The sequence below is a fragment of the Peromyscus eremicus genome, chromosome 3 (genome assembly GCF_949786415.1).
Source record: "Peromyscus eremicus chromosome 3, PerEre_H2_v1, whole genome shotgun sequence".
Lineage (NCBI taxonomy): Eukaryota > Metazoa > Chordata > Mammalia > Rodentia > Cricetidae > Peromyscus > Peromyscus eremicus.
The window spans coordinates 83,051,711-83,073,131 of record NC_081418.1 but is presented as its reverse complement, the minus strand read 5'-3'; the positions used below and the strand labels follow the sequence as shown (position 1 = coordinate 83,073,131).

Genomic DNA, 21,421 nt, shown 5'->3' with positions numbered 1-21,421 from the left:
CAAGACTGTGATACATGTTCATGATGGACACAGAGATGCAGGTGAGAATCAAAGCAGTAGAAACAGCTACAGAAGCCTCACATCTGTGATTTACTGAAAAGGGATTTTTGTAACCCCAAGCACATAGAAGTGAAAACACATTAGGGTGAGAACGTCAGCAAGACAACTGACAACCTTCAATGTTCAAAGCTCTTATTATTTTGAGTGATCCAGAAAAAGTTTTTGCTGTAAGTTCAAAATTGCTTTCTAGTCAATCTATTGAGTATAGAAATGCTTCGAAATAGTACCAGAGAGGTCTTTATTAATAGACAAGTTGTTAAATTATAAAGCACACAGAGTGGTACAAACACACATAACTGTTTAAAAAATTTCTATGTCACACCTTTCTCCTTTTGGAAACAAAACTTCTAGGTTCTATGGCTGAGATGTACTGGGGAAAGAGACAGCTGAGTGATTGAGCCTTAGTGAGCAGCAACCCCAGGAGGTTTTTGTTTAGCCCTGGAGCACTGTGGGAGGAAGCTCCTTACTCTGCTGACAGTAATAGGTTGCAGCATCATCAGCCTCCACAGGATGGACTGTGAGGGTGAAATCTGTCCCAGACCCACTGCCACTGAACCTGGCAGGGACCCCAGATGCTAGGTTGGATGCTTCATAGATGAGGAGTTTGGGGGGGCTGTCCTGGTTTCTGTTGATACCAGTGCATAAAACTGACAAAGATGTTACTGACACTCTGGCTGGCCTTGCAGGAGATGGTGACCCTTTGCCCCAGTGACACAGGCAAGGAAGCTGGAGATTGGGTCAACACAATGTCCCCAGTGGTGCCTAGAATGATAAACATACACATTACTGTCACAGATGTACTGAAACCATCCTGTGTAGCTCCATTGTATGTGGAGTCTTTAACAGCAAAAATGAACTTTACTTTGAAAAAAAAAAAAGAGGAGAGAGCTAGGTAAATCGGGCCTGGGGAGATGGCTCGGTGACTAAAAGCCCTGGCCAGGGAACCTAGGACTGGTCCACAACAAACATGGTGTCTCACAATGTCCGTAACTCCAATTACAGAGGATTAGAGGCCTGTTCTTGCCTCCACAAGAACCAGGGATATACGTGATACACAGACATGCATACAAACAAAACACCTATACACATAAAATAATTAAAAAATAAGAAAATAAGGTAACTAGGAACCGCAAAACCAATTAAATGCCATAATTTCAATGATCAGGACACCAAAGCATGGGAAACAGTCATGGCCACAGTGGATGCTCCCAACACTGCACCCTCTCACCTGGAACCCAGAGCAGCAGTACCCACAGCAGGAGAGCAGATGACCCCATCTCTAAGACCTGAACTAGAGGCTGTTCCATGGGCACTGGCAAGCTGCCTTTAAAGATGCTTTGAGCATTCTGCACTGTGGCTAAAGTCTCAATATGCAAATCAGCTCAGAAAAGCTTGACTTGGTGCTCACAGGACACCTGTTCTTGTGTCACTCTATCACCCTATGACAGTTAGGATCAGCAAAGGATTCTCTAGAGTATTCTAAGTGTATCCCAAGTGATTTTGGGGCTGCCCTATGGAATCACGGTCTGCTATTTTGAGGTTACATGTGGGGAGTTCACTCTCACTCCTCTGCTGTAGAGGATATTATATGTAGGAACACTTTTATCCCTTAGAATTATTTTTTTTGAAAACCTTTTTATTGATTCTTTGTGGATTTCACATCATGCCTCCCAATCCTATCCATCTCCCTGTTCCCCTGCTTCCTTCTTCTGTCCTTACAACCTCCCCTCAAAACAAAATTTAAAAGTAACACCCGAGACCCCAAAACCAAACCAAACAAAGAAAGAAAATAAACAAAAAGAAATGAAAAAAAAAATTGGTCATGGATGCTATAGTGTGGCCCTATGAGTCACACAGTATATCCTTTAGTCCATATGTCTTTAGTTGTAAGTATTAATTTCGAAGAGTCATTGGTCTGGTTGGAGGCCTCTGGCTTTTATTACACCCTCAATACCGGGCCCTCACTGGGACTCCATTTGGATATCCTATTTTTACCATGTGTCCTGGAGATTCTGTAGCTTTGGATCTGTGTGTCTGGCCCCTTCACATGCTCCAGCAGTTCATAGATGAGGTGAGTGTCTGGGTGGGCTACCTGTAGTCCTGGTTCTGGGCCTGTGTGGCAGCTGGGTTGGTCAGCCTGCCAGCTTTCTCTCATTTTCACCACCCAGGCAAACTCTCCAGCAGTGCCCCAGCCAGCTCACCAATGCAGCAGACAGCAAGGACCAGGACCAGTGTTCCTGCTCTCACACCCTCGGGTCTAGCTCACTGATGCTCACACCACCAAGGCCAGCTCTCCTGTTTTGTCCAGGTGAGGTGTAGGGCACACTCTTGGGTTTCTGCACTTGGTGAGGGGGGCAGGACTAGCTCTTCTGTTCTCATGCACCTTCGGTGGGCTCTCCTGCCTGTCACAGGTGGCAAGTTGTGGGGAGAAGGCCTTTACCTTTGTCATCCCATAGCATACCAGGGATGGGGTGAGGGCAGCTCTCCTGCTCTCATGCCTACAGGCCTGGCTCAACTGAGCTCCACCAACAGGGTCAGCTCCAGTGTGCTGCCCTGGTGAAATCCCATACCGCTCTTCCACGTGCTGCAGCTGATGAGGGGCAGGGCCAGTTCTCCCACTCTGTGGTCCTGGGGCCAAAGGGGTGAGAGGAGGGAGGGCATGTTTTTTTCTCACCCATGCTACCACAAGGTAGATGAGTGGGTTGGGATCAGTCCTCCTGCTCTCCTGACCCCCAGCCCGCTCATCTGCACCCCTCACCAACAAGGTCAGCTCTATTATGCTGCCCAGGCGAGATGCGGGGCCTGCTCTCCCTAGTGCTGCTTCTGGTGGGGGACAGTGCCAATTCTCCAACTCTCATGACCTCAGGGTCAGCTCTCTCATGTGCCACAGGCAGTGAGAAGCAGGGGATGGGGATGTCATCTCTCCTTTACTCCCTCCACCATATGGAAGATGAAGGGTGGGGCCAGATCTCCCACAAGCACTAAAGTTAGCTTGACTATACTGCCTGGGCTAGGTGCAGGGTCCACTCTCCTGAGTGCTGCAGCTGGTGAGGGGCAGGATCTGCTCTCCCACTCTCCTGACTCCAGGACCAGCTTTTCCAGCTTGCAGTAGGTGGCAAGGGGTGAGGGGCGGTTATCTCTCTCTTGCCTATGCCACTGAGCGACAGACTGTGGGGCTAGCTCTCGCACTCTCTCATATACAGCGCCAGCTCACCTGCACTTTTGCCAACAGGGACAGCTCTACTGTGCTGCCCTGGGGCGGCACAGGGCCCCTCTCTTTGGAGTGGTGCAGTTCGTGAGAGGCAGGACTAACTGTATGTAGTCCCGTCCTCACTGCTTTCAATTGTAACAGGAGCCAAAGACATCAGCACAGACCACAGCTGCAGCAGGGTCGTGGACCAGACATGGTCACTGGCAGCAGCCAAGTTCCTGACGACACCATGGTCCTGGGTAGCAGCGTAGGTCACTTAGATTGGCATGATCCAACGGCAGCATGGCCCTTGAACTCCAACATGGTCCCAGGTGTGGGCTTAGATTCTGGACATCTACTCTGCCTTCGATGGTGACAGGAGCCTCAGACATCAGTGAAGATCCTGTCTTTGGCAGGGCTACCGACCCAGACATGGCCCTGGCTGCAGCTCACACTGGTACAATGCCCTGGCCCTGGGTGGCAGCACGTTTTACCCAGGTCTGTATCGGCCCAGCAGCAGCACAGCCCTTGGCACCAAGAAGGCCACAGATGGAGGCTCAGATCCTGGGAATTAGTGTGGACTTTGATATATTAGTATTTTGTCTGCATGTCTGTGCACCACATTTGTGCCCGCTGTTCTTGGATGCCAGAAGACAGCACGGGATTCTTTCTCAAACTAGAGTTACAGATAGTTGTGAGCTGCCATGTGGATGCTGGAAACTGAACCTATGTCCTCTGAAAGAGTAGGATGAGCTCTTAACTACCCGACCCCAGGTTGCGAATTATTTTCTGTATCTTATAACAACAATGTATTTCATATTTTGATTCTTCTCAACAAAAGAAAGCAATCAGGTTTCACAAAAAAGAAAAAAAAGATTGTGGTGTGGTTCAGATTAGAAGGGGCTGTGGGGTCATTAGATGGCTTTGATTCCAACCATCGTTAGGAGCAGGAAAGGCAGTGAACAGGGAGAATGACATGCAGATGGGCTCTGAAAGCCCAACTTTGAAGATGAATGGACTTCACCATGGGTAAGACATGCTTGTCCACCCACTCAACCTAAGGCCAATTCTGGGCCCACATGACTCCTTCACAGTGTGAGGAGTCACTCCCCTGAGACATATTCAGAGTGGTAAGCACCCAGTCCTCTACATTCCACTAGTTCAATCCTTATTGCAGAAGGATATTTGAAGTTAGGAACCCCACTTGAACTGTCAAAATCATGGTGTCCCACAGATGATAGGAATGTTTATGTAGTTAATGTAGTAAATGTTAGATTCATTTAAATTAAAATGTTCAAATTAAAATCAAGTCTTGGTGTTTTTGGATAAGGAATCAACGAAAATAAATCAGGGTGGTATTTTACTTAATACACACATAGAGAAATGCATAGCTTGGCTGGAGAGATGGCTCAGCCATTAAAGGCTAGGTTCACAACCAAAACTACAAGGTAAATGCATAGCAGTCATTACAACTTTAGAGGAAAATGCACTAGTCAATGATAACAGATATTTTTTTAAATTATATGTGAGGGTTAATTTATTTTCATATGCTTTACTCATATTTTTAAAGTCTACAAGATACCACTTTTATTAAGCAAAAATATATTTGAGAAGATATCTTAAGTGAAAACACCAGCTACAGGAACAGTTTTTTATAAATCTGAATCCTGATTCCACAGAAACTAACAGAGATGGTAAGGTCTGAACATCTGAAAGCCATCATCAAGTATGCAGACAGCCCCCAAAAGCATGAATGCTTACCCAGAACTAACAATATCAGATCAGAATCCTGGATTCCTGTCAATAACACCTAGCTCTCCTTTCCCAACCTGGTGTGTGGAGAGAGTGCCAGATGTCCTGACAATGTCTTCACTGTGAAATACAAGGGGCTGGTGACACTGGGCTTTGTGGCTTTCTGGATACTCACCATCAAGTCCACACAGCATCACAACCCTTAACACAAGCTCTAGATTAGCAGAGTCATGAGCTTCTTTTGTAAGAAGCACTTTCCTTCTCCGTATCACCTGCCCTGGAGACACTGACAAGGGCATGTTTAGGAGAAAGTTATATTCAATGTGAGGGGAAGTCCTAAGTCTCAGCTTCCAGGGGTTAGATGAATAAAAAGTTCTCAGACCCTGATATCCAGTATTACTACAACTCAAGGGGCTGAGTGAAGCTCAGGGCTTCCCTCTCAAGACTGAAGTAAATTACAGTTTGACTGTGTCCAGAAGGCCCATGTAGCCTTGGTCTCCACAAGATGCTCAGCTTCGCTCCACATGTTCCTGTCCTGATAGACTGCCTCACCACAGACTCATACAGAGCCTTCTTCTCATGGAGCAGAACATCCAAACCTGAGCCAATGTTATGCTCCTTATGTCCTTTTCTTCCAGTGATGGGAACAGTGATGCACACACAGGGCTGGCTTCATCCTTTCAATGCATTCAGAGCAAAATGTGCTGAAGTGATTGCCGGACTGAATACTGAAAAGCACACACACACACACACACACACACACACACACACACACACACAAAGAGACACATACACACACATACACACAGATACACACAATACACACATACTTACACACACAAACACACACATACACACACACTTACACACACACACACAAAGAGACACATACACACACATACACACAGATACACACAATACACACATACTTACACACACAAACACACACATACACACACACTTACACACACATACACACACATACACACACACACACACACACACACACACACACACACACACTCCGTTGATGTTAGTGAGGTAAAGAATTTCAGCATTATTTTCCAGTTCTGTAGGGAATGTCACTGGCATATTGACATGGATTTGTTCTTGAATCCCATTGGTGCCACAGGCCACCGCCCCAAAACTTTCACTATCTATTATCTTCATTTTTGAGTGTCCCAATGATTTCATTGTAGGGTCTCTAACCTCCTTGTTTAAATTGGTTCCTGAGTATTTTATTTGTTTTGAAGTTGTGAATGGAATTGACCTCTGACTTCTTTCCTAGTAAGTTTGTTACTGTTACACAGAAAAGCTGCTGACTGTTGTATCTTGACTTTATATCCTGCCCTTTGTTTATATCCTGCTCTTTGCTGAAAGTATTTTCAGATCCAAGAGGACTTTGGTCGAGTGTGGAGAGTCTGTTGAGTTTAAGAACACATTATGTATACATGTTTGTAATCTGACGCTTTCATTTACTGTTTCTAGCTCTTTCATTTCTTTCTCTTCCCTTGCCACTGTGCTGAGACCTCGAGCACTTTATGGAATAAGAGTGGGGGAGTGGGTTTGCAACCTTTTCTCATTCCTGATTTGAGAAACAACACTCTCCGTTTCCTCCACATGAATAGTTATGGTGATAGTTTGTCATTTGCCTTCTGTATTGTTTTCAGGAATAATCCTTGTTTGTGGTCCCTTCAGCGATTTTTGTCACAACTCTAGATGACTTTCTGCACTGACTGAGATGATTATGAAATTTCTGTTCTGAAGCAGTTTTGGTTGAGCTGAGGTTATTGGTTGTTTTTGTTTTGTTTTGTTTTTTGTTTCAAAGGCTCCTCTGCATAGCCTTTGCTGTCCTAGAACTCACTCTGTAGACCAGGCTGACCTTGAATTCACTGAGAATCGCCTTCCCCTACTTCCCCAGGTGCTGGGATTAAAGGCATGTTCCACACTGGCCTGCTGTTTTCTTTTTGGAACCAGCCTTTCATCCCTGGATTGAAACCAACATGGTCATAGCGTATAGTCCTCTTAATGTGTTCTTAGATTGGGCTTGCAGGGTTTTGGGAGGCTATGTTAATCAGGGACATTGGTCTCTGTCGTTTGTCCCTATGTCTTTGTGTTGTCATCCAGGTAATGCTGGCTTCATAGCGGTGGTGATTTTTCATTTTCTTGTGGTGTTTCTTCCTTCTGCATGGCTTGGAGCAGTTCCAGGGGCATTAGTGTCAGCTCTTCATTAAAGGTCTGGCAGAATTTTCAGAGGACCCCTCCAGTTGTAAGCTTCACCCTTGAGAGTCATTTTATTACCATGTCAATAGAGTGGCTTGCTATGGTTCTGTTGAAGTTGTTGACATTATTTAAATTTAATGTGATTATGTCATCTGTGTCTAGATATATATCCATTTCTTCAATTTTTCCATTTTGGGGGAGTATGAGATTTTAAAGTACTACCCAATGGTTGTCTGGATATCATTTGAATGTGTTGCAAGTGCCTCCCTTCCATCTCTGATTTTATTAATGTAGGTCTGCTTCTCTTGCTGTAGGCTGTGGATTTATTCAAAGAACAAAGTCTTTGAATAATTTTTATGCACTGTTATTTTACTATCCATTTCATTAATTTCTGTCCTGATACTTACCATCTCTTGCCATAGACTGACTTTGGGTTTGGCTTAAATATTGCCTTAGACCTTGAGGCTCATCATTAGGTACTTAACTGAGATTTTTCTGAATTTGGTCATTTTTGTCATTATTTGAGGTCTTCCTGCCTTTTTTTTTTTTTTTTTTTTTTTTTTTTTTTTTTGGTTTTTCGAGACAGAGTTTCTCTGTGTAGCTTTGCGCCTTTTCCTGGAACTCACTTGGTAGCCCAGGCTGGCCTTGAACTCACAGAGATCTGCCTGGCTCTGCCTCCCGAGTGCTGGGATTAAAGGCGTGCGCCACCAACGCCCGGCGTCTTCCTGCTTTTTTAAGTAGGCATTTACAGCCATAATCTTTTCTCACCATGACTTAGATGCATCCTGAAGATGCTGGAAAGCTGTGCTGTCATTTTCATTGGATTCTAGGAATTGTTTTCTCACTGATTTCCTTAATAAATCAGTGGTAACTCAAGAGGATACTGTGCAGTCTCCAGTTACTTATGCGGTTTCTTCCTAAGAGATGTCATCAATTGGGGCATAAAGGAAGATATTATCTGCATATTGGAGGACATTAACTTGCTATTAAGAGAATTCAGAAAGGTCCTGTGACATTGTCTGTCCAAATAAGTGAGGACAGTCTTGGTACTCTTGAAGCAATATAGTTTAAGAGAGTTGGGTGGTTTGGTTTAAATGATCCCCAAAGTGAAAAAGATATTGGTAATCAGGATATAAAGATAAGCAGAAAAATACATCACTTAAATTAAGACTGAACCATTTGGTCCTGTCAGGGATTTTTGTTAATGAAGAATAGAGGTTGGGGGATCATAGGTGTGTAGGAACTATGGCCTGACTAATGAGGAGGAGGCGCTTTACTGACTTCCATTACTGAATAGTCTTTTGAACACCCAACATTAGGGTTTTACAGGGACTGTTGCTTGATTTTGAGACCCTGTGACTTTAAGTCATCTATTATGATTTCTAATCCTTCCTAAGATTATAATTTTAGAGGTTATTGTCTTTAATGAGGGAAAGAAATGGGGTTCTTTAGATGAATTTGAACTGGGATGATAGTGGAGGCATTGGAAATTGGAAGAAAGACTACCCTTGTAAGCAAAGGAAGCTGCCATGATAGCATCCAACTTGACAAGGGGAACACTGGAGGCTAGACTATCTTTGGAGGCAGAATTCTCTGCATCCAGACCCCGTCCCAAAAGTGGTCCAACAGGATGATTAGGTTCTCAGGCTCTCATCTTCAGGCATAACCCATGTTCTAGGCCTGGGTATTCCAGGATTTGTTCAGCCTGCCAGCTCTCTCCTGTCTTCACCACCAGGGTGAGCTCTTCCGCCATTGCTCTAGCTAGTTCACCCCTTGCAGTGATGAGCAAGGAACTGGGCTAGTTCTCCTGCTTTCATGCCCTCAAGGTTGGCTCTCCCAGAAGCTACATCTTCAGGACCAGCTCTACTGTACTGTCTAGGCAAGGCTTAGGGACCACTCTCCTGAGTGCTGCAGCCAGTGAGGGCCAGGGCCAGCTCTCTTGCTATTATGACCTCAGGTCCAGCTAGCTCTGCCACCTGCCACAAGCTGCCAGGGGCACCCCTGCCCACACCACCATATGGTGAGGGGAAGGGCCAGATTTCCTATGCTCACCTTCTTAGGGTGGTTTATCAGCACTCCCACTTCCCATCAATAGAATCAGCTCTACTGTGCTGCCCAGGCAAGGTATATAGTCCAATTTCCTGAGTGCTACAGGTAGTAAGGGAGAGGCTTCGCTCACCTGCCAGTATCACATGGAAGGGACAAGGAGGGGAAGGGCATTTTTCTTTTGCCCTGTGCTTTTTAAGGAAGGTACAGGGCTTCCTTCCCACAAGGCCTTGACCTATTGGAGTAGACTGAGATTTGATCCTGGCCTTTCCGAATCCATCTACTGTACAACTTTGAAAATGTTTATCTTACTGTTCCATGAAAAGACTGTCATGGCCCCATTAATGGTTTTCTTGGGAAATGGCCTCCTAGACTCCGGGGTCGGTTTCCTCTTCAGAAAAAAACTGGTGAGATAGACTGTAGGATACAAGAAGGTCATCAGGCTACACGTTAGCAGCCTGCAAACAACATGTTTTCCTATACTTACATTTGTCTGACCCAGGACTAACACTGTCTTTTCCTAGGTTATATCTACTAACAGGGCAGATTTTAGAAAGTTTCAGTATGTGGGTTAGGGTCAACTAAAAAATCTCCTTAAGTCTAATTTAATCTGGATTTAAGTTTTTCAAGGAAAGAAGATTTATATTTTAAAGAACAAAAGTTATCTTGACATTTCCTTTAAGTGGAAAGTAAAGGAATCAGGGACAAGTTGATTGTGGTCAACTAGTAGAGAATCCTACCTATTGTTTTCTTAGAGAGGCATTGATCCTCCACAGATGCAGTATTAGTGGAGGCTAGAAGGGCAAATTCCACATAACAGTGTCCATAGAGATTTAAATCTTTCAAAGAAGCAAAAGAATTGTATATAGGGGACCTCAGATCATTTTCCATCCTCATGGTTGGATAGGTCTAGTTGGATGTTAGTAGTATAGTTCGTACTTCTCTTAGGAGGCCATTTCTTCTTTTTTTCCAGCTTCTAGCCACAGCAAGGCACAGTACAGGAAAATACTAAGCACTTCTCCTTAGGGACTGAGGATCTAAGAAGTTCTAGTGTCTCAGTGCTCTAGAGAAGTCCACGCTGATGAGAGCTCATTGCCCATCTGAAAACTTAAGAAGGTGTGAATTAGGTCTTCTCTCCCAATCCCATGTCTTGAAAGTTCCCTGATTTCACCCTGCCTCAAACAAGGTGGAATTTGGGGACAAACATCTGATGTTGTCCTCTGTTCCCCATGTGCATTCTGTGTCACACTCACACTCACTCACATATTTTACACACCATACACAAAGGATGAAGAAAGAAAGGATGAAAGAAAAGAAAAGAGCAAGAAGACTTTGACCACAAATATAGAGGTTGTTAAAATAATGAATATTTTTAAAGACAAAAGGTCAATCAATAAATCTTATATTAAAGACTCAATATTGAGGATGGACACAAAGATAGAGACATTGGAATCAAAACAGAAAAGTAACTGCAGCATAGTCTTATGATTCTAAGTAACTGGAGTAGGTTGTCAATTGGAGAATGAAAACCCTGGGGTGAGAATGTAAGCCTGCATCTGAAAGATTTACTTACAATTTTAACTTTTCAAAGCTCTTTCTGCTTAGATGATGATCAACAAAGCTTCCATTAAGTTTATCATTGTCCCAAGGCAGAAGGGTTAGAAATTTTAAAGTAGACCTTAATAAATGGTAGATTAGATGTGAATAAGCAGGTTAGCAGTCAAGAGCACTTCTTGCTCTTGCAGCTTGGTTTCCAGCACCCACATCAACTACTTCAAAACCTCCTGAAAGTTCTGCACCCTAGGATCTGATGCTATCTTCTGACAGATATGTATACACTCACCATTCCCCACCCCAATTTAAAATAAACTAAATCACTAAAAATAAGAAATGGTAGGTCAGACTGGCAACATTGCTCAGCTGGTTACAGGAAAGGTGCTTACAGCAAAGACTGATGACCCTGTGTTTGATTCCTAGACCCCACATGGTGGAAAGAAAGAATTAACTTCTGCAGTTATCCTCTGACCTACTCTCTCTCTCTCTCTCTCTCAAACACACACACACACACACACACACACACACACACACACACACACACACACTAAATGTCTTTGGTTAAATTTTTCCCCAGTGAAGTAATTTGCATTTACTAGCTCTGAAAACACATTAAAAAAGAAGAAACAGTAAATCTTAAGTGATAGGAAATTCAAAGGAGGAATACTGAAGGTGGGAGGGACTGGGCAGAGATGTGGTCAGGGAGACAGGGGAGAAAGAGAGAAAAATCATCCAAAGATAAATGTGTATTAATAAAAATTTAAATGAATAAGTAATAATTAAGAAACAATGATAAAAGTCTATCTTTTGTTGGGAATTCAATAAACTATAAAGTATATGGGATGATACAATCATGCATATCAGTTTATAAAAGCTCGTTTCATTGTTTAACGTTTTTCCCCAAACAAGCCTAGAGCCCTGTGTTGAGACTTTAGCCAGTAACAGAGTGCTCAGAGACTGAGCTTCAGTGAGCAGCAACCCCAGGAGGTTTTTGTTTAGCTCTGGAGCACTGTGGGAGGAACCTCCTTACCCTGCTGACAGTGATAGATTGCAGCATCCTCAGCCTCCACAGGATGGATGGTGAGTGTGAAGTCTGTGCCAGACCCACTGCCACTGAACCTGGCAGGGACCCCAGATTCTGTATTGGATGCTGCATAGATGAGGAGTTTGGGGGGCTGTCCTGGTTTCTGTTGATACCATTGCAATAAATCTGTGCCATAAATATTGACACTTTCACTGGACTTGCAAGAGATGGTGGCCTTTTGTCCCAGAGAGACAGCCAATGAAGCTGGAGACTGGGTCATCACAATGTCCCCAGTGGAACCTGGAATCATAAACCCACAAGCCATGGTTAAATATGTTTAGAAACCTTCCCAGAAAGGGGATTTTTCATTGTAATAATACTTGTGGGCATCACTTTGAGAAACCAGAAAATCAAAGGCAATGGGAGATTTAAAACCAATTACAAATGCCTTAATTCTAATGATCAAGATACTAGAGACATGGAAAACCATGATGGCCACTGTGAATGCTCCCAACACTTCTCTGCACCCTCTCACCTGGAACTCCGAGCAGCAACATGCATAGGAGGAGTGTGTTTGACTTCATCTCTGGGAGCTTGAAGAAAGGGTGCTTCTTAGGCTCTTGGCAGCTGCCCTTAAAGAAGCCTGGGCTGTTGTATAATGACGCAATATGTAAATCAGCCCAGAAAAGTGTGTGCTGGTGTTCAAAGGGGCACCTGCTCCTGATTCACCCACTGGGAGTTGGTGTCAGCAGAAAATTTACCAGAGCATGGCAAGTGTATCTTAAAGGTGCCTTGCAGCCTATTCTATTGAATCTTTACTCTCTCCTCTTTCTGAGGTGTGATACAGGGGAGTGAAGTATGGTTGTACTATGTAAAGAGTGTGAGTTATTTCAGGAACAACTTGCTCCTTCAAAATTGTACACACCCAATGAAAATATTATCTAAGAGTAAATGGAGAATAAAGACTGGAAGGAAAGTAATGTAATGAACTTTTGGCATATTTCCTTATTTAAAAAAATCTGTGTTTCAATGTGTGATGTTGTGTGTGTATGTTTGTATGTTTGTGTCTGCTCTTGTTTGAAGGCCACCTCCTTGTCATGGGACATGGGTAGAGATAAGAGGCCAACCTTGGGTGTGGCTGTTGCCTTCTGCCTTATCTGAGACAGGGTCTCTTGTTCACCACCTCTCATGAAAGGCTGCCTCCTCAGGGTCTTCTGGGGATTCTCCAGTCTCCATCTCTCATCTTGTCACAGCATCACTCTAAGTACAGTCATGTGGTGCAGCTGCATCTGGCTTTATGTGGTTTCCCAGATGTGAAGCAGGTCCTCACACTTACGTGGCAAGCACATTACACACAGAGCCACCCCAGCCCATTTTTAAAAATAAATGAAACACTGAAAGGAAATTCTTCAGGCTGAACATAAATAAAACTTCAGGAAATAATAGGACATCATAAATGAAGAAAAGAACTTTGTAAAGGAGATGGGCTCAGATACTTGTAAAAATTCTTTTGTACAGTTCTTTAAAACATTCAAGACTGTTGAAAGAGAGATACCTTGCATCTTGTCATGGTGATAAAAAGCTAATTAACAGAACTGTGGATTCTTGCTCAGAAACATTGTAAGACAGATAGATGGATAGACAGTTAGGCAGATATAGAAGTGAGTATTTCTTCCCGTTCTGAGCCCTCACCCCTTTCTTGATTTACCTAGCCAGAAGGATGGATTTTCTAGCAAGATTTTAAGGGAGAAAATGACACAGTAGTATTTTAATTAAATAAGACAATGAAAAAAATTTATTAGTTAATAAGAAGTAAGAATAAGAGAGAAAAAAGAAGCACTGGAATAAGATATGTAGGAAGAAAGGAGTGAGCGAGTGAGGAGGTAGGAGAGGAAGGAGAGAAACTGGTGAGGTGGGAGGAAGAGGAAAGAAGTAGAGGAGGGGGGAGTGAGAGGGAGTGAAGGGGAAGAGGGAGGAAGGAGGGGAAGAATGACGATAGAGAGAGGGACCAAGGAAGGGAGGAAGAGAAAGGAAGAAAGAAAGAGAAAGGAAGAAAGGAAAGAAGTGAGGAAAGAAAGAGAAGAATGGACAATTCCCTACTCCTCAGCTCACACTCACTGTTTCTTTTTCCGGGTCTCTGCTCTATAGAGTTGGCTCCTTTTATTTTACTGTGCACATTCACTGTACTGTTGCTCAGTGTGAACCAACTAGAGTTCAAAGATGAGAGAAACATGGCAATACAAGTACACATCCTATGAAATAAACAAGTTATTCTTCACATTTTGTCTTTTTTTTGAGGTGTGGGTGTGCTCATTTATAGTTGATTTTTGAATTCAAAACTAGAGTGTTGACCTGTTATAATATGGAAAGTAAGGTGATATTTCTTATTTATGTTCATAATAAAAACATTCCTATATTATACCATGTATAATATCCATGCAAAGGGCCATGTAATTTTTAAACAGCTCCCAATCACATAGTTCTTACTTTGAGGGTGGTTCAGTGGTGGTGGGACATAATAATGAATATTTGTGATGTCATTCCTCTACTGCTTCCATGAGATTCTCCTGTTGTCTTTGGTGCTCTTGACTTCTTTTGCATTATGGCATCAAGAACCACTCTTCTGTCAGACATGGTGATGTATTCCAGTAATCCAAACAGGTAGGAAGCTGAGGCAGGAGGATCTTGAGTTTTCAGGTAGCCCTGGATACAATGCCTGGCTTACACAGGTGACCAAATCTTCTGCCTCACCCCAAGCCCCACATCTTCATCTATTTTTGTATATAGTTCTGTTAATATTTATTTTTATTCATACTGATTTCATTCTTGTTTTTATTGACTTATAACTTAACTTTCTAATCCTTAACATTGGTACTTTTCTTCTGTGCAGCAGAACTACCCTCTCATCAGGAAAGGCCAGTCAGTACCCTCTGACAGAAAGAATGACAAGATGATGGAACAGAAGATGTAGGGGACAGGGATATAAGTAGCTGTGTGGAAAGCAACACATGTGCAAACAGGGATGATCACTGAGAAGTAGGTACTTGATGCCAGCCCTGAGAGAAGAGATTTGGTCATAAACAGTTCAAGATGAGCCCTTTAAAATGCACAGGAGGCCTGAGCACTGGGTACGGTGAAAGGATGGGCTGGGCTTTAGGAAGGAGGACAATGGAACTGATATATGAAAGCCTGGCCTGCTGCTAACATGCTGGAATTTGACCAAGAAGGATGAGGTTTATGTATAGTGCAAAGAGAACTCCTGGAACAATGGTCACAATTAGTTCGTGTGACTACTATCTAGTGGGTGTTGTGCTTGACACACAATGAAGAAAACCGTGTGGACACTGTTGTCATTTCTGTCCCAGTTGAACTGTTGGCTTTTTTACTTGTCATTTTCCTATTTTACAAAATGATATTAAGAATTGTAACCTTGCCTGTAATCCCAGCACTTGGGAGGCAGAGGCCAGACTGGTCTACAAAGCAACTTCAAAAGATAGTTAGTGCTGTTAGACAAACCAACCCTGTCTTGAAAATTAAAAAAAAAAAAAAAAAAAAAGAAATGTTATCTCTATACTGCATGATCCACAGCAGCTCCCAAATCTCCTAAGACAAATGGAGAGAGGTGATGGAGAAGTTGGAAAGATGGAGGTTAGAAGTGTTTTTTTTTTTTGTTAAATTAATATTCTTATTTGTATTTTTAATTTTTTTTAACTTCATATAAAATAAGAGGTTTTATTTATGTGTGTGTGTGTATGTGCGTGTGTATTTTTTTAATATTTTTTTTATTTTCTAATTTAATTTAATTTAATTTTACACATCAGCCATGGATTCCCTTGTCCTCCCCCACCCCCCTTCCCCCCATTCCCATCTCCTCCAGGGCAAAGACTCCCCTGGGGATTCAGTTCAACCTGGTAGATTCAGTCCAGGCAGGTCCAGCCCCCTCCTTCCAGGCTGAGCAAAGTGTCCCTGCATAAGGCCCAGGTTCCAAACAGCCAGCTCATGCTCTGAGGACAGTTCCCACTCCCACTGCCTAGATGCCTCCCAGACAGATCAAGCTAATCAACTGTCTTACTTATCCAGAGGGCCTGATCCAGTTGGGGGCTCCTCAGCTATTGGTTCATAGTTCATGTGTTTCCATTCATTTGGCTATTTGTCCCTGTGCTTTTTCCAATCTTGGTCTCAACAATTCTCGCTCATACAAACCCTCCTCTTTCTCGCCGATTGGACTCCCGGAGCTCCACCTGGGACCTGGCTGTAGATCTCTGCATCTGTTCCCTCAGTCATTGGATGAGATTTCTAGCTCGACAATTAGTGTGTTTGGCCCTTCTATCACCAGAGTAGGTCAGTTCAGGCTTTCTCTCACGCATTGCCAGTAGTCTATTGTGGAGGTATCTTTGTGGATTTCTGTGGACCTCTCTAGCACTTTGCCTCTTCCTATTCTTATGTGGTCTTCTTTTATCATGGTCTCTTATTTCTTGTTCTCCCTCTCTGTTCTTGATCCAGCTGGGATCTCCCGCTCTCCTAAGCTCTCTTTCCCTCAAACCTTGCCCTTCACTACATCTATTCACATCCAGGTTTTTCATGTAGCTCTCATCCATTTCTCTGTCACTGGGCGATCCCTGTGTCTTTCTTGGTGTCCTGTTTTCTAGGTAGCCTCCCTGGAGTTCTGAGTAGCAGTCTAGTCATCTTTGTTTTACATTTAGTATCCTTCTATGAGTGAGTACATACCATGTTTGTCTTTCTGAGTCTGGGTTACCTCACTCAGGATGATTTTTTCTAGATCCATCCATTTGCCTGCAAATCTCATGATGTCATTGTTTTTCTCTGCTGAGTAGTATTCCATTGTGTATATGTACCACATTTTGTTTATCCATTCTTCAGTTGAAGGGCATCTAGGTTGTTTCCATGTTCTGGCTATTACAAACAATGCTGATATGAACATAGCTGAGCAAGTACCCTTGTGGTATGATTGAACATTCTTTGGGTATATGCCCAAGAGTGGTATAGCTGGGTCTTGGGGGAGATTGATTCCCAATTTTCTAAGAAAGCATCATATTGGTTTCCAAAGTGGTTGTACAAGCTTGCATTCCCACCCGCAGTGGAGGAGAGTTCCCCTAGCTCCACATCCTCTCCAGCATAAGCTATCTTCAGTGTTTTTTATCTTAGCCATTCTGACAGGTGTAAGGTGGTATCTCAGAGTCGTTTTGATTTGCATTTCCCTGATGATTAGGGATGTTGAGCAATTCCTTAAATGTCTTTCAGCCATTTGAGTTTCCTCTGTTGAGAATTCCCTGTTTAGTTCTATAGCCCATTTCTTAATTGGACTCTTGGGCATTTTGATGTCTAATTTCTTGAGTTCTTTATTTATTCTGGATACCAGTCCTCTGTCAGATGTGGGGTTGGTGAAGACCTTTTCCCATTCTGTAGGCTGTCGCTTTGCCTTGTTGACCATATCCTTTGCTCTACAAAAGCTTCTCAGTTTCAAGAGGTCCCATTGATTGATTGTTTCTCTCAGTGTCTGTGCTACTGGTGTTATATTTAGGGAGTGATCTCCTATGCCAATGCGTTCAACACTACTTCCTACTTTATCTTTTATCAGGTTCAGAGTATCTGGATTTATGTTGAGGTCTTTGATCCACTTGGACTTAAGTTTTGTGCACAGTGACAGATATGGATCTATTTGCAGCCTTCTACACGTTGGTATCCAGTTATGCCAGCACCATTTGTTGAAGATGCTTTCTTTTTTTCATTGTACGGTTTTGGCTTCTTTGTCAAAAATTATATGTTCACAGGTGTGTGGATTAATGTCAGGGTCTTCAATTCGATTCCATTGGTCCACATGTCGGTTTTTATGCCAGTATCAAGTTGTTTTTATTACTCTATAGTAGAGCTTGAGGTCAGGGATTGTGATGCCTCCAGAGGTTGTTTTATTGTACAGGATTCTTTTGGCTATCCTGGGTTTTTTGTTTTTCCATATGAAGTTGAGTATTATTCTTTCCAGGTCTGTGAAGAATTGTGTTGGTATTTTGATGGGGATTGCATTGAATCTGTAGATTGCTTTTGGTAAGATTGCCATTTTTTACTATGTTAATCCTGCCTATCCATGAGCATGGGAGATCTTTCCATTTTCTGATGTCTTCTTCAATTTCTTTTTTCAGGGACTTAAAGCTCTTGTCATATAGGTCCTTCACTTGCTTGGTTAGTGTTTCCCCAAGGTATTTTATGTCATTTGTGGCTATAGTAAAGGGTGATGTATCTCTGATTTCCTTCTCAGCCTGTTTGTCATCCACCAGCAATTTATGAGTGTTCTTTTTACTCCACATCCTTGTCAGCATGAGCTATTAATCATTTTGTTGTTCTTAGCCATCAAATACCTCCCCTCAGAGCTCAGAGAACCCTGCAGAAGAGGAGGATAAAGAGTGTAAGAGCCAGATGGGATAATGAACACCAAGAAATAGTATTGTCTAAATCAACAAGAGAAAAGCTCATATGAACTCACAGAGACTGAAGCAGCATGCACAGGGTCTGCACAGGTCTGCACTAGGTCCTTTATCTATATATTATAGCTTCCACTCTATTGTTTTTATGGGATTCCTGAGTGTGCAAATGAGTAGGTCTTGATTTTGTGCTTTACCTTGGGCTCTTTTCCTTCTGTTATTTTGTCTTGTCAAATTTTGATGTGATATTTTTTGTTTTATCATATTATATTTCATTTTGTTATATTAAAAATGAATGAATAAAAACCTATCTATTAGGGTAAATCTTAGCAACTGAACTATCACACACTCTGCAAGAGGGAAAATCAGTTTTCTCCAATATAATGACACTGGGTATATCAACCACTCCAGGACAGGTAGGAATATTTGACCAACATATAGAATTCCACATTTGTGTGTGCGTGTGTGTGCCTTTATTTGGGTATAGTCTTTTTCTATTTGGTGTGGTTTTATTTTGTTTTCTTGTTTTTTTTTGGGTTTTGTGGTTTTATTACTTTTGAATTTTGAGAAAGAACCTAAAGTTAGATGGATAGGCAAGGGACAGGGTGTGGAAGGACTAGGGGGAGTGGAAGAATATGATAAAATATATTTAAATTTGAATTTTCTAAAAAGACAGAGCAACTACCTGAATGTACCTAACCTATTTATAGGAGCCCATAAAGTCTCAACTCAGAAAGTAAAATCAGAAAGACTCAAGGCATGCAAGTGACTTGATGTGAGGCAACATCTTTGAGGGCATCTTTGGGGACAAAAGGGGCCACATTTAAAAAGAAAATTTCCAATTTCCTTTCAATTTAGACTTTAAATGAGTCTGATCAGAGAAGCCAGCCATGTCATTCCTAGTCTTGAGGGGTACAGGCTTGAGGATGATTGAGCTACTCAGTTAATGTGGATTTGTTATGGAATTTGATGCACCCCATGCTATTAGGAGTTCTAGAGATCTGTACCAAGGACATCTTCCCACTGAGCTCATGGCCTGAGATGCTACAGACATCCATGGCATGAGTGATAGTGTGTTGAAGCTCTGCCATTTCTGTTACTACATTTATTCCCTAAATGGTTCCATTTCCTCACAACCAAGGCTGAATTTCCTTCTGTAAAAATGCAAATAGAAACTGATTAGATTTGAATAAAGTCATGATCTGTCACTTCTGTGTTCACAGCCCTGTTCAGTAATAATGGGAGGGAATCTGGGCAAGGTGTACTGTATGTGACACGTGGAGTGAGGACTTAGGACAATCCAAACAGTCCGGAACCCTCTGTTGCTTGCAGCTTTGGTGATGGCCCACTGCTCAGTGTAAAAGAAGCTTCTCTGACTAGGGTTAAGAACAGCACCAATCTAGGGGTGTAAATATAAATATTTAGAAGGCAGTTTGACAACAAGACCATTTATCAAAACCTCTACAGTAAATCTTCCCCTAGTGTCTGTGACTTCCCTAGCCATGGGTTTCTGGCCAGGTTTACAGTACCAAGAATGAAATCCCTCCTGTGGAGCATGCTGAAACTCCAATCAGAAAATAGTTGACTTCTCCAATAGCAGTCATGCCACTTATACACCAGTGGACACATCTTGCCTGGCAAGTCACTGTGTCTAGCACTGGATGAGATCACTGACATCTTTTCTCCCTTAGCAGCCTGCATTGGGTCTTCCAGCACTGTGAAAACTATCCAATAAAGAACTTAGGACATTCCAAACAGACATGAACCCTACTGTTGCTTGTAGCTCTGGTAATGTTCCACTGCTCAGTGTAAAAAGAAGCTTCTCTGACTAAGGTTAAGAATGTCACTGATCTAGGGGTGTAAATATAAATATCTTTTTTTTTTTGGTTTTTCGAGACAGGGTTTCTCTGTGTAGCTTTGCACCTTTCCTGGGACTCACTTGGTAGCCCAGGCTGGCCTCAAACTCACAGAGATCCGCCTGGCTCTGCCTCCCAAGTGCTGGGATTAAAGGCGTGCGCCACCACTGCCCGGCCAAATATAAATATCTTGAAGGCAGTTTGACTTCCTGTTTCCAGTCTTGTTTGAGACTGACTTCTCTGTGTACTACATCCAAAGTGTATGGTGCCTTCAGTATAATAGCGTTTAACCAATTAGTTATGGCTGGCAGTCAAGAGGGATGGTATAGCCCATGTTGCTTTGGGTGCTTTGAGGGCTCCCCTGACCAATAACTCATAGGACAGGAGCCTATGCCTAACACTGAGATCTTCTTTTAGTATCCCATGGCTTCTGAGAGCAGACTTGTCCACACACACAGAACCTCTTTTCAAACACTTGTAAACATATTTATAAATGGCTTGTAGACTAGTGGGTTTTCCTGAGGCATCTTCACACATCCTTAGTGTTAGTTAACTTCCCCCTACTTTTCTCCCATCTCCCTGCTTCCATCTCCCTTAAACCTTTAACCCACACAACCCTTGATAGGAAAATATAATAAGGATGTTTACCTTAAAGGTTGCTGTTGCAGTTGCAGTTCCTGAGTTATATTACATAAAAAGCTGTTAAATGTTCTGAGACAAAGACAGAATTTTCAAAAGTTTCTGAAATAGTCCCAAACATATTTCTGCTACTTTTACAATATGTTTATATGAAACAGGACTTTTAGTTTGATAACTCAATACTCTGAAATATGTTGAAATTACTCTGTGTACTGTAGAATCAACTATGCAGGAAGTTCTTACTTGACCTGTGGACGATAGATGGATCTTGAAAACAAATATAACATAGTGTTGTATGTGAGAGATGACGAGGGCTTGAGGTAGGGCAAGGATGAAGAGATTGAGGAGAGAAGTATTCACTTACACAATTCAGATGACCTAGAAATCAAAGTATCATTATCTGCAGATGACATGAGAGTATGCATAAGTGATCCCAAAAATTCTATCAGGGAACTCCTACTGCTGATAAACACCTTTAGTAAAGTGGCTGGATACAAGATTAACTCAAAAATTCAGTAACCCACTAGGCAGTGGTGCTGCACACTTTTAATCCCAGCACTCGAGAAGCAGAGGCAGGGGAATCTCTGTGAGTTTGAGGCCAGCCTGGACTACAGAGTGAGTTCCAGGAAAGGCTCCAAAG

General features: G+C 42.5%; 1 long non-coding RNA gene and 1 gene segment (V, D, J or C); one reads left to right on the top strand and one right to left on the bottom strand.

Annotated features, from left to right (window-relative positions):
- Positions 1-21,421, bottom strand: part of LOC131907030 (Ig kappa chain V-III region MOPC 321-like) — a 106,695-nt gene that overhangs the window by 28,658 nt on the left and 56,616 nt on the right.
- The window catches only part of LOC131907031 (uncharacterized), a 42,173-nt gene continuing 35,155 nt past the window's right edge, over positions 14,404-21,421 (top strand). For 5 of the 6 annotated variants that reach the window (XR_009378273.1, XR_009378269.1, XR_009378271.1 and 2 more), the window contains exons 1-2: positions 14,404-14,510; positions 14,740-14,885. This is a non-coding gene — a long non-coding RNA (uncharacterized LOC131907031). Of the gene's footprint in view, positions 14,579-14,739; positions 14,886-21,421 lie in introns of all 6 variants that reach the window. The other variant, XR_009378274.1, reaches the window with a different exon arrangement.